This window comes from Chiloscyllium punctatum, chromosome 17 (genome assembly GCF_047496795.1).
Source record: "Chiloscyllium punctatum isolate Juve2018m chromosome 17, sChiPun1.3, whole genome shotgun sequence".
NCBI lineage: Eukaryota > Metazoa > Chordata > Chondrichthyes > Orectolobiformes > Hemiscylliidae > Chiloscyllium > Chiloscyllium punctatum.
In genome coordinates this window covers 15,889,116-15,903,383 of record NC_092755.1, presented here as the reverse complement: position 1 = coordinate 15,903,383, position 14,268 = coordinate 15,889,116, and the positions used below count along the sequence as shown (strand labels likewise).

At 42.6% G+C, this 14,268-nt stretch overlaps 1 non-coding gene across 1 annotated transcript; it reads right to left on the bottom strand.

Moving 5' to 3' along the window:
- Positions 1–10,976: 10,976 nt before the first annotated feature.
- trnas-gcu (transfer RNA serine (anticodon GCU)) lies at positions 10,977–11,058 on the bottom strand. Its single transcript has one exon. It is a non-coding gene; the product is annotated as a tRNA-Ser (tRNA).
- Positions 11,059–14,268: the final 3,210 nt, after the last annotated feature.

Sequence of the window (14,268 nt, the reverse complement as noted above, 5' to 3'; positions counted from 1 at the left end):
CTGCTTTCCCACATGCCTGTCGCTATGTCCTGATATTGTACATTCTTCCTGACATTTCCTCTGCTACCATACAGGTTGCAGTTTGCAAGCGTGCTATGTGGAATGCTGTAACCGTTTAGTAGTTCGAATTTTATGTTGCGATTGCAGCGACCTCGGCTAGAATCCACATCATGGCAGTCAGTTCTCTCAAAGTTTTACTTTTGGTGAAACACGGTCAGAAATTAATCGTTTTTACAAGATAATATTCTCCGAGGTGATGATCGGTTTTCCATCGAATTTTGTTCTCTGATATTTCTACGTTTCATGTATCAGGATTTTAACCCAAAAGTTCTCGAAGATGTCTCTCCCTCGCACTCTCCCTAACTCTCTTTTCCGTCTCGCGTCCCATTTGACTGAGGCATTGCACAATCTAACATACACTTTCACGTTGATACCATCCAGTCTGTGCCGTTGCATTCACTGTTGCCCCAATCTCTTCATTGGCACCTTCAAATCATTCGATCCGTTGGGATAGCTTGGCTGTGACATCAATTCACTTTTAGCAGCTTTTACTGACATGGACAAGAGATTATTGGAGTGTGAGGCTCAATAAAAGGGCATAAGGAATAATTGGGGAAAAGAGACTCTATTGGAAAAGATCCCCCGTGAGGGATTTCTGCGATAGCCTAGTGGTATTATCGCTGGATTGTTAACACATCAAAGCCAGGTAATATTCTGGGGAGAAGGGTTGGATTCTCACCACGCCACGAAAATGATAGTTTGTGAATGCAATAAATGCCTAGAATTAAAATACGTTGTATGAAAAACCCATGTGTTTCACTGACGTCCTTGAGGGAAGGAAACTACCGTCCTTATCTGGTCTGGCGTCCACGTGACTCCAAACTGGTAGGCAATAAATGCTGCAGCGCCACCCCCGATGCTGTTACAGAATAGAAATATGTTCATTCGGCTCATTGCTAGAATTGTCCAGGGATGGGTCGCACTGGGAGAGTTGCAGGAGAGATTCACTCGGATAGTGTCGTAACTGAAATTGTGCATTGAAAAATACCTTGATTGTTTGCTAAGTCTCCGATCTGTTAGAATGACCATGTGAGCTTCACTTCTTTCATATGTAAAGTGCAAAGCTTTTTTATTTTAAAGTTTCATTCTCAGGTGATGTTTAACAACTGGTGTCTGCCCCCCTGTGCTGCTGTCTGTTCCATAATATTTAGACTGATTCTAATTTATAAAAATGAGTTACCAGAGACTTACATGGAGTCATGCAGTTTTTGAGCAACGTACAATGTAACTCTGTACGTACAAATTCACGCCACAGACGTGTGTGTGTGTGTGTGTGTGTGTGCGCGCGCACGCACGCGTGCGCACTCGTGTAGGAGGGTCTTTGTTTGTAGATAGGGCAATAGGATCACCTGTACTGTGACATGAACCCAATGACCATGGGTACCAGTCTGCGGGGGCACTTTTAGCTGCTGCCTGTTCCAAAGACCGCCTTGTAGGGTTGTCACCCGAAGATCCGAGTTCGAATGTCCTGGATCACTGAAGTGCTCTCCAACTGGGAAGGTGACACCTGTCTGTTGATTGATGTGCAGCGCCGATTCCGTTGTTGTAGCCTCTGCTCAGCTTCACCAATGTACCATGTCTTAAGGCATTCTTGCCTGTAGAGTGTTGGTTTTTGTTTAGATGAGCGTCAGTCTAAACATTATGGCATGGACGCAGCACACAGGGACTAGCACCTTCAACATCTTATCTGTGCTGACACTAATTGGTAAAGCCCACCTGAGAATGTAACTGTGAAAAGAAAGTTTTTCGATTTACATAAGAAAGAAATGAACCTAACATAGTCATTCTAACAAATGGAAGACTTAACAAGCAATCAAGGTATTTTTCCAATGTATAATTTCAGTGACATTACACTGTAACCGTTCGCTATACATTCTGTACCTTACCACTGTGTACTCCACAACCACCTGATGAAGGAGCAGCTCTCCAAACGCTATTGCTTCCATTAAACTTGTTGGACTATGACCTGGTGTTGTGCGATTTTTAAGTTTGTATTAGAATGCGGATCTCACAATTAAAATAGAGACGAAGAAGCATTTATTCTCTCAGACAGTTCCGTATCAGTGGACTTTCTTGGAGCAGAAGGCTGTTGAGGAAGTGTCATTAGGTGTAATGAGGCTGAGATCGGTAGATCTTCAAACAGCAAAGACATCAAGCATTATGGCAAAAGGCAAGAAAGTGCAGTTCAAGGTTAACAGATCAGATATGAAACCATTCAATAGTGGAACAGACTTGGTGGTCTGAATGGTGAGTATTTGTTCCTAAAATTGTTGGCCTTAATATGAAGCTGCAAAACAGACCTGAGTAAAACGTGCCAAATTTTAAAAAAGCGTGGTCCCCCAGAGCACTGAACCGAGGTGAAATGTACAAAGAACAGCACACAAAGGGCAGACAATATTGGGTAATTGATCCGAAGTGATCAGTATACCAAGTTAAACAGGAAAACCGATATTCAGTATCTACATTGAACCTGGCTCCACGAGGCATGTAGTTAACTTTCACAAACCACTAATCTCCTTCCGTTTTCCTGACGCCCCCTCCGTTCTTGTTTTAAACTGATTGAACGTCAGGCAATTGCCAATGACATTGCTGATTTGGAACTGTAGCATATAGAACATAGAACATGAGAGTGCAGTACAGGCCCTTCGGCCATCGATGTTGCGCAGCCATGTCATACTGATCTGAAGCCCATCCCATTACAAAATTCCATGTACGTCCATATGCCTCTCCAATGACGACTTAAATGCACTTAATCTTGGCGAATCGACCACCGTTACAGGCAAAGCATTTCATGTCCTAACTACTCTCTGAGTAAAGAAACTACCTCTGACATCTGTCTTATACCTTTCTCCCCTCACTTTAAAGTTGTGACCCTCGTGTTTGCCGTCCCCAAACTTGGAAAAAAACTCTCCCTGTCCACCCTATCTAAACCTCTGATTATCTTGTATGTCTCTATTAAGTCACCTCTCAGTCATCTCTCCAACGAGGACAGCCTCAAGGCCCTCAGTCTTCCCTCATAATACATTCCTTCCATACCAGGCAACAGGCTAGAAAATCCCCTCTGCACTCTTTCCAAAGCGACAACATCCTTCTTATAATGCGGAACCAGAACTGTTGACAATACTTCAAATGTGGCCGTACCAGATCTTTGTACAGCTGCAGCATAACCTTCTGATTCCAGAACTCAATCCCTCTATTAGTAAAGGCCAAAACACTGTTTTCCTTCTTAACAACCCTGTCAATCTGAGTGGCAACTTTCAGGGATGTGTGTACATGGACACCGAGATCTCTCTGCTCATCTGCACTCCCAAGAATCTTACCATTAGCCCAGTACTTTGCATTCCGATTACTCCGTCCAAAGTGTATCACCTCACACTTGTCCACATTAAACTCAATTTGCCACCTCTCAGCCCAGCTCTGCATCCTATCTATGTCTCTCTGCAACCTACTACATCCTTCGTCACGATCCACAACTCCACCAACCATAGTGTTGCCCGCAAATTTACTAACCCAACCTTCTAAGCCCTCATCCAGGTCATTTATAAAAATGACGAATAGCCCTGGACCCAACATCGACCCTTGCGGAATGCCGCTAGTAACTGGACACCAAGATGAACATGTTGCATCAACTACAACACTCTGTTTTCTTTGAGTGAGCCAATTACTGATTCAAACTGCTATGTCTCCCACAATCCCATTCCTCCACATTTTGTATAATAGCCTACTGTGGGAATCTTATCGAACACCTTGCTGAAATCCATATACAGAACATCAACCTGCTTACTCTCATCTACCTGTTTGGTCACTTTGTCAAAAAACTCATAAGATTCGTTAGGCACGACCTTTACAAAACCATGCTGACTGTCCCTGACCAGATTATTCTTTTCTAGATGATTATAAATCCTATCTCTTATAATCTTTTCCAACGCTTTACCAACAACTGAAGTGAGACTCACTGGTCTGTAATTACCAGGGTTGTCTCTAAAACCCTTCTTGAACAAGGGAACCACATTTGCAATCCACCAGTCCTATTCCTGTAGATAATGATGATTTCTGGATCAATGGCACTGCCTCGGCAATCTCTTCCTTTGCTTCCCAGAGGATTCTAGGATAGATCCCATCTGGCCCAGAGGACTTGTCAATTTTTACACTCTACAGTATTTCTAATACCTCTTCCCTGTGAACCTCAATCTCTTCGAGTCGAGATGCAAGTATCTCTGTATCTTCCTCGCCAACATTTTCATTTTATATAGTGAACACTGTGGAAAAATATTTATTTAGTGTTTCCCATGTCTCCTCTGACTCCACACACAACTTTCCACTATTATTCTTGATTGGCCCTAATATAACTCTCGTCATTCTTTTCTTCCTGACATACCAATGGAAAGCCTTCGGGTAACCCTGATCCTATCCGCCAACAACTTCTAATGTATCCTCCTGGCTCTCATGTCTCCTCCTGGCTCTTCTGAGCTCTCTTATTAGGTCATGCAGGGAAACGATTCCTTCTGATGCACAACATCATTCTGCTTCAAAATATCAGGCAGTATTTCATGTTGATTACTGTAAACGTTAATCTTTAACAAGCCATGACAGTGAAATCACTGAATCCTCATCACTATACTACCAGGGAAGATTTCTGTTAAAATCACCCTGGACACCAAGAAATTCGCCATTCTATTCTCCCATCCTTCTGTGCGTGATCCCCTCGGCCCAATTCCGGTCTTGTTGGTTGGTTTACAATACTGAGGCTATCCAATCATCTTTGCCTTTCAGTTTCTAAAGGATGAGACCTTCTCTCTGAGCTGGCAATGTGCTTGCTCAGTGGTGATAAAACTGTCCTTGTAAACTAGAAAACTGCTTGAAATAGGCGATTCCTGTTTTTCATTCCAAGAACTTGAGGCAAACCGTTTGGCAGGACAGGAAATAGCGGGCGTGAGCAGTGATCAAGTTTGGCAGCAAGAACGAGGTGAGGCAGTATAAACTACAGAGTAATGGGGAAACAATGGGCAAAGAACACTGGGACGGGAGGGGCTGAATGCTTCCTTTCTTTGCTGTAACCAGACATTGGTGTTGATCTCTGAAACGGGACAACATCAGACCAGTCGATGAAATCTTACTTTCTCCTTGTTTTCTCCCGAGGCCTGTGTCACACTTGGGGAAATGTGTCTGCGTGCTTCAGTCTATGGGTAAAAATGGGGTCCAGTTCCCATCTCAATCTTTAATCCCACTTATTGCGTTTTACGAGATTAAAACGTACCAGAGACATTAGTATTCAGGTGAAACGTCAGAGTTTACAAGGTTACAGACCAAGTGCTGGGAAATGAGATGAAGGGACCCAGATCTGTGCTGTAAACACTCGATAATTCAATCGTTTTTGAGGGGAAACATATCTGCAGTGACACAATTCCAAAAACTGAGTTATGAAGAAACGGTGCAACTGCTTCTGCCCTCATCCCTGGTGGTCTAGTGGTTAGTATTCAGCGCTTTAACTGAGTGCCCTGGGTTTCATGACCGTTCAGGAAATCAGGACTTCTTGTTCCTGATGCAGAGAGCGCAGCTCTACCAGGAATCTGTTCCATGCCTTAGATCAGTCAATACCCCAGCTCATCAAAGAAGGGAAAAGTGCCTTCCCTCTCTCTGCATAGTCAGACAGTTAATCCTTCATTCTCCTCTGATTCCACTTTCCAAAGAATTTCAAAATAATGTCAAAACTGAGTCTCAGCTATTTTTTTTTCTGTGCTTTTCATCCATCGGAGCTGCAGCGACTAAGTGCTTTGGTTTCTGAAAACGAAACGTACCCATGAGCAATGTATTGGGATATTCCAGGGTTGCCTTCTCTGACAACAGTGGGACATGACTGGTGTTGTCTATGATATGGAAGTGCCAGTGTTTGAGTTGAGTAGACAAAGTTAAAAATTACACAATATCAGGGCAGAGTCCAGCAGGTTTATTTGGAAGCACTAGCTTTAGGAGAGCCGCTCCTTCATCAAGTGGGTGTTTTTCTGCAGAAACTTGGTGTGTGTGTCAATATGCGCGAAGTTTTGGAAGATCATTTGGACTTTAACCGATCCGTTCGTGGTGTCGACGGTACCCATGACTTGGAGGTGTTGGTGTTGGACTGGGGTGGATACATTTAATAATCACACAAAGCCATTTTAGATTCCAACAGTTGACAAACACCTGATGACGAAGCAGTGCATGGAACACTGGTGCTTCCAAATAACTCTGTTCGATACAATCTGGTGCTGTGTGATTTTTACTCTGATAGCTCTTGGTAATGTTTAACTGATCGAAGACAGTGAAAGAACTTTCATTCGTGGAGATGAAAATTTCAAATATTATCCACAACAGCATAACAAAAGTGATTAGGTTGGATTTGTGATGAATCTCCACAATGCGCTTGTGCAAAGTAAAAGTCGAACTTACAACTGCCTGATCCGGAGCCAGCTCTTCGAATGGTTGCACCAATGGCCAGATGCACAGCCGAGATTTTACACGCTGCAGAGCTCTGGTGTTAACAAGGACATGAGCAATAACAGTAACAGTCACAAGGTGAACAAAGAGCAAAGATAATCACCATCATGATTCACTTCAATTTGGCCTCAAAACAACGAGCATTCACAATCTGATCAGCCAATCAATGAGGTCACTGCGATCTTAGAAATTGCAACTGACTTTGATGCGTTTTCACCATAATTTGAGGTAAACTCCAGCCTAATCATAACATCGCATATTCCCATTAATTTTTATATTTAGATATCGTTAATGACCTGTCCGAATTTGCAGGAAATGAGTGAAAACGTCCTTCCGATGATGTAATCCAGCGCAGAGTCGGCCAGAAATGAAAAGACAAAGACATGAAGCATCACTCCCATTTCTCTCTGTACCAATGCGTTTTCCTGAGTTGAATATTTGCAGGACTTGTCTTTACTATCTAAAGAATTAATTATTTTCCCGGGAAAGATTCTTCATAAATCAATTAACATATGAGGTGTCGAAACATATTTTACTTTAGATTAAAATAGTTGAATATCCTTTCCCCCAGCCTAATATCCCAATGCTCCCTCCTCTTCCATGTAAATACAAGCTTCTCCAGGTGATGTTGGAGCTCCCAACATGACGTTACAATGCTCCTTGCTGCTCCATGTCAATAGAAGCTGCTTTACTTGAAGTTGGACCTCCCAGTTTGATGTCCCAATGCTCCCTGTTCCATGTCATTACAAGTGGTGCAGTTGAGTTTAGACCTACCACTCTGATGTCCCAATGCTCCCAGCTGTTACATGTCACTAAAAGCTGGTCCTTGTGTGGTTGGAGCTCCCAGTCTGATGTCCCAATGCTCCTTGCTCCATGTTAGTAGAAGTGGTGCAGCTCAGGCTAGACCTACCACTCTGATGTCCCAATGCTCCCAGCTGCTATATGTCATTAAACGCTGATCCTTGTGAGGTTGGAGCTCCCAGTCTGATGTCCCAATGTTCCCTCCTCCATATCAATAGAAGCAGTCTAGTTGAGGTTGGATGTATCACTCTGATGTCCCAATGCTCCCTGCTGCTACATGTCATTAAAAGCTGCTCCAGGTGAGAGTGGAACTCCCAGACGGATCTCGCAAAGCTCCTTGCTCCATGTCAACTGAAGCTGCTCGAAATATGGTTAGATCTTGCATTCGGATGTTCCAATGCTCCCTGCTGCTCCATGTCAACTGAAGCTGCTCCAGGAGTGGTTGGAACTCCCAGACTGATGTCACAACGCTCTCTGGTCCACGTCAAAAGACGCTGCTCCAAATGAAGTGGGAGATCCCATCCCTGGCAGCTCACATACTTCTATACCATCATAGAAATACTGCCCACTGAACATCCCCACCACTGGACCAATGGTGGAATAACCACATCATGAGAACCGAATATTATTTTTAGTCACCACCAAATCATTATTTCCAAAAGTCATTCTTTCTTAAACCTTATTTCGCATGTGCATACTGCAGTCCATCCGAAGTAAGATAATGGTGCTAATTGATGTATGCTTAATAAAAATTACATCCTATTTTTCATGTTGATTAACTGCGAGTTAACAAGAACAATGTTTGTATTCAAAACACACTTTTATTCCAGGTGAGAGAATGTAGTTTGCATTATTTAAAATGAACTTGTTCACTGCGTAAAATGATCAAAAAGATTTCAATTTCAAAACAACATTGGTAACGTTGTCATCCATCTTGAAATGTGGTGTCTTCTTCTTTCAACCAGACGGGTATTATATCAAAAAGTCTATTACTGATATGCGTATAGACACTTTAAATCGCAAGGATTGTGAAGGTTTGTAACTCAGGTTGAGGTTTAAGGTGTAGGTTTGCTCGCTGAGCTGTAGGTATGATATCCAGACGTTTCATGACCTGGCTAGGTAACACCATCAGTGGCGACCTCCATGTGAAGGGAAGCTGTTGTCTCTTGCTTTCTATTTATATCTTTCTCCTGGATGGGGTTCCTGCGGTTTGTGGTGATGTCATTTCCGGTTTGTTTTCTGCGGGGTTGATAGATGGCATGTAGATCTATGTGCTTGTTTATGGCGTTGTGGTTGGAGTGCCAGGCCTTTGGGAATTTTCTGGCATGTCTTTGCTTAGACTGTCCCAGGATCAAGGTGTTTCCCAAGTCGAATCGGACTACCAAGAATCCATAAGCCAGGAGGCCCCCCTCAGACCCATAGTCTCATTACCCGGAACACCAACTTACATACGGGCCAAAGGACTACACGCAAGACTGAATGCCTCATAGAAGAGTCACAGCACTCCATCCACTCCACCCAGGAGTTCCGAAAAATCATCAAAAACACCAAAATAGAGGAAGAAGAAGCAACGACCTCATTCGACATAACAGCACTGTTCACCTTCATCAACATCGACCTGGCAAAGGAAACATTTACCACACTTTTAGAAGAGACCATCACAGACGCACCAACAACCATCAATCACATAACCAACGAAAACATCATGAAGCTAGTGGACCTGTGCCTCACCACCCACTTCACTTTCAACAACATATCTACAAACAAACCAACAGCACACCCATGAGATCTCCGCTATCAGGATTCATAGCAGAGGCGGTTATGCAAAGTCTAGAACAAACAGCCCTACCAACAATCAAACCAAAAATCTGGGTCCGCTACGTAGATGACACCTTTGTCATCACAAAACAAAACAAGATAGAAGAGACATTTGACATCATCAACAACACCTTCACAGGCATAAAGTTCACCAAGGAGGAAGAAACCGACAACAAACTCGCATTCCTGAACGTCACAGGAGAAAGAAAGGACAACGGAGAACTACAAACCTATGTATACAGAAAACCAACAAACACTGACCAAATACTTAACTACACCAGCAACCATCCCAACACACACAAACGAAGCTGTATCAGAACACTATTCCAACGAGCCACCACACACTGCAGCACAGACGAACTTCGGAAAACAGAGGAGAACCACCAATTCAACGTATTCGAGAAGAACAGATACTCAAAAATGCAGTTCGCTGATTCCTCAAGAACAAACCACGACAAGCAGACCAAACACAGCCAGAACCCCTAACCACCTTACCATACATCGAAGAAGTTTCAGAAATTACAGCCAGACTATTCAGACCCCTCGGAATCCTAGTAGTACACAAACCCACCAACACTCTCAAACAAAAACCAACTTAAAAGACCCAGTACAACCCAAGGACAAAACCAACGTCATCTACAAAGTTCCATGCAATGACTGCCACCAACACTATGTAAGACAAACAGGAAGAAAGTTAGCCACCAGGATATACGAACACCAGCTAGCCACAAAAAGCCACAACCTTCTCTCCTTCGTAGCCCTACATACGGGTTAAAAATACCACTATTTCGACTGGGACAACACATCTATCCTGGAACAGGCTAAGCAAAGACATGCCAGAGAATTCCTAGAGGCCTGGCACGTCAACCACAATGCCATAAACAAACACTTAGATCTAGATGTCATCTATCAACCCCTCAGAAAACGAACAGGAAATGACATCACCACAAACCCCAGGAACCCCATCGAGGAGAAAAATATAAATAGAAAGCAGGAGACAACAGCTTTGCTTCAATTGGAGGTCGCCACTGATGATGATGTTACCTAGCCAAGTAATGAAACGTCTGGATATCAAAGTTACAGCTTAGTGAGCAACCCTACACCCTATATTTTAAATCATTTTTCATGTTTATGTTGCATGAATCTTACGGTTATTGATCCACACTTTAGTTTCACTCCCTATAGGTAACATGCTGATTTCTCCAGTTGTTCATGGTTCAATGTGATGCATCCAGTGTGTGCATAACGAGAAGGAGCTTGCTTCCCACATCTTGTGTTTATCTGTGCCTTATGTCCAGCATTCATCAATGGCGAGAGCATGGAGCGAGGGCGAGACCAATGTGTAAGTCTCTCCGTGCGCATGCACGGCACCCACAGCGGCAATTCTCCACTGTGCATTTACACCCAGTTCTCAGTGCCCCTAAACCCACACCCTGCCCCTTTGAAATATCTCCATTATTTTGTGCTGTTTCGCTGTGCTCTTCTCACCAGGATGAATTACTTCGACTCAACCTCCTCCAGATTTCATCTGACAAAACATTCATTAAGAATCCCTTTGCATAAACATGCACTTCGCAGCTCTCGGTATTTGATTTTCCTGGATGTCTTTCATACGAAAAAACGTTCACAGCAGCTTGTAATGAAAAAAAAACGCATTTCGTTTCATTATTCCAAAGCAACCTCCATTTCAATGCAGTTTCGTCAAACGGCACAAACTATTCCTTGCGATTTTGTAATAGCGACAAAGCATATAAGCTGACCGTTGGAGCTCCAGTTTTAATGCAACAGCTGAAAACAGCACCATTGAAAGCTGTTAATGACAGCGACGAGAGTGGGATTCGAACCCACGCGTGCAGAGCACAAAGGATTAGCAGTCCATCGCCTTAACCTCTCGGCCACCTCGTCACAGACGCTCGAAAAGCTATGACCTTATGAATAATTGAATTTCGTAAATTATGCAGAGCAGCAGATGTTTCTCCCTGGTGTTGGTGAAATGAGAAACAACACAGTCCAAGACGATGGTCTGACCCCTGGGTTGTGGGGCTAGTGCACTCCCACTGTCACACTGTGCACACATTTTTCTGAACAAAAATGAGGAAATGACTATGTAACAAGGTCAGTTGAATTCTGTGAAATTTGAAGTCAACGGAATGAAGAACCCGAGACAGCAGGAGGTGTTCTTACAATAAAGAGTTGGATAGAGCTCTTAACGATAGTGGAATCAAGGGTCATGGGGATAAGGCAGGAACAGGATACAGATTGAGGATGTTCAGCCATGATCATAATGAATGGTGGTGCTGGCTCGAAGGGCAGAATGGCCTACTCCTGCACCTGCTGTCTATTGTCTATTCAACTGCCTGTGAGGAATTGTTTTCCAGACTGGAGGAGAGTGCATAGTGCTCAATGTCATTATTCCGAAGACCTAACTTCCGCTCAGATGTTTTTGACACGCACTTGTGTACAGAACAGACAATTTCAAAATCCAAAATATGGCTAAACTGACAATTGAACTCAACAATGCAAAAACCTTGATCTGTATCATTTTCCTGGGCCGTGTGACACCAAGTCACTGTATGATCACAGCAACACAGTGAGCAAGTGTCAGAAGGGATATGAGTGCAGCGCCAGAGCGCATACTGGGAGCAGCACGTGACACACGGGGAAGTGCATTTCCCACAACAGGAACACTTCCCAAACAGCGGAATGCGGTGGAAGAATTCAGAGGGAGTTTGCACTATGAAATTTGCTGCCAGAGACACAATGAAGAACTGTCATTGAGTCTGTTCAAGATGAAGATTTTAAGATTTCTACAGATGCAAAACAAAATAAAAAGCTCATGAGTTAATGAAGGCAAAAGATGAAATTGTACATTTCATCAATCTACCCATCTTTACAATGAGTAACTCACCACTTTCCTCACTCGGTGACAGAACCACTGGTGAAGATGATCATATAATCCCCGTTACTAGCCATGGAATCAGAGAAACTCGGTTTCCCAAACGTTAAAGTAAAACCAGGAATGTGGAGGTAAGCATTAATGTGTTGCTCCTGTGCTGAAGGTGACCAGTGCACGGTATCTCTGTTCCAATATAGTGAGCTGTGCTGTGCCGAAGTTTTAATTTTGAGCCTCACATGGAGCAGCTTTAATTTGTCCTCGTGTTGAGGGGTACGGACAGAAGGTGATATTGAGCAAAGCCAAGTTTATGGGAAAATACCCGTGTTTGTGGATTGAGAAACTACCTCTTCTGGATAATGACTCCTTGATCAACAAAGATACTGCAAGTATCTAAAACGTGAAGAAACATATGTGGAGAGAGAGCCGAAGGTGATTTTTCACCAGATGGATAACGTTTCCAATGTGCACTGCTTTAAATTCTGGGAAAATAGATGTTGAACTGATTTCATGTTACACAGTTTGTTACAAACTCACAAAGGTTGTTGCAATAATAAAAAAAGAAATCACATAGGACCGTTTGAATATTGTATTGAACTGAATTTTGGTGTGAGCATATTTTATCTTAACTGGCGTGCTGCAGAGAAGTACAGAGGGATAACAATACAAAAGGACCCATTCTCCTTGGTGGATTTCTTGGGTGGAGTTAAGAATGTACGAAATGTACATAACATCATGTGAATGTGGTCAAATCTTTAAAGTAGGTGTTGCATCTCCAAGTGACGATTCAATTCCTAGTCATTAGGATATAACTTCTGTATGCAGTTATTTTAGGACATCAGCTCCATTTACCGAGTTTCACCTTGAATAATACGCCACACCTTACCAATCCATGAACTTGTTATACTCAGTCTTATTCAGTTGTACGTGTTCATGAAATATCTTTGTGTCTCAAGTCAACAAATTCGAAATTGTTACGCAACCATACTGACTTTCACTCAATGGTAAATTCTCTCCTTGTTCGTTTGTTCGTGTACCTTTTAAACCACTCTGAAGTCAGCTTCTACGTTTTACTTCAGTAAAGTCGTTCACGATTTAAATAACTCTATTGAGTGGAAGAAACTCTCATCCAAACTTTTCTTAATCATTCCCTAATGGTTTTCAAGCTCAAAGGACAGTTATTGCTTCACTCGAAAGAGGGACTTTCCCCGATTTACTCATTCAAACCTCGTGTTATGTGAAAATCTCATTTGTTGACATCAAACTTGCGTGTTTTTGCTCCAGCATTTCCAAATCTCGTGTATAAACTCCGTCATTCTTTCTATCATCCCGATGAAACCGGTTGTGTCTTTTCTGATATTCTTATGTCTTAGTAAACAACTTCACTTGGCTTTCTAATATCTTGCTATCCAGGAAACAGCGTCTGTGCCCTTTCTCACTTCTTTACATGCTTTTGGTGGAGAATGAGGATAAGGATTACACACAATGCTTCCACTGAGTGTGACCTAAAGATTTTACAGTTACACTATGAACTCTTTGCTTTTTCAATACAACGTCTCTATTTATAAACTCCAATAAGGTTAATTACTATCTATCCAGTTCATGAACATCGTCTCCATGGAGACGAAAATTATCTATCACTTCCTTTATTCTTCCACGGAATGTCTGAAAGGTTTGTAAGGCCAACATCTCCATATCCCCGTGTCCGGAGTCAGTCTCAGCTATTTCTAAAGGTGACTGAAGTTCAAATACTTCATAGTGTGTCTCCCGTCATTCCAGTGCAGACTGGTTCTGGACAGTAAATGCCATCACCAAAGGCCACCGTGGATCTGAAATCAACAGTTTTCATATAGTAATAGTCGTACCTATTGGGTATCGTATGTCCATGTTCTTATTCAATTTGTTCATCATTTCTTCGGTCCCTATACTGAATTCTACTGAATGATTAATTTGTGAATGGAGACATTCCCTTCACCACTCATTCGAAGCTCCATGGAACATTAAAAGATTTTACTCATACGCATCCAGACGACAGTCCTGCCATTATTGGGATGAATCAGTGAACATTCCCCATGTATCCTGGAAGGCAAGGATTTCCTTTTCCATTTTAGGAGATCATTACAGCACTGAATCCCATGTGTGCGTTCATTATAACCGAAACAGTTGCAGCAAGACTTTAAAACTAAGATTTTGCTAAGATCTACTTGCATTGGTTGTCCCAA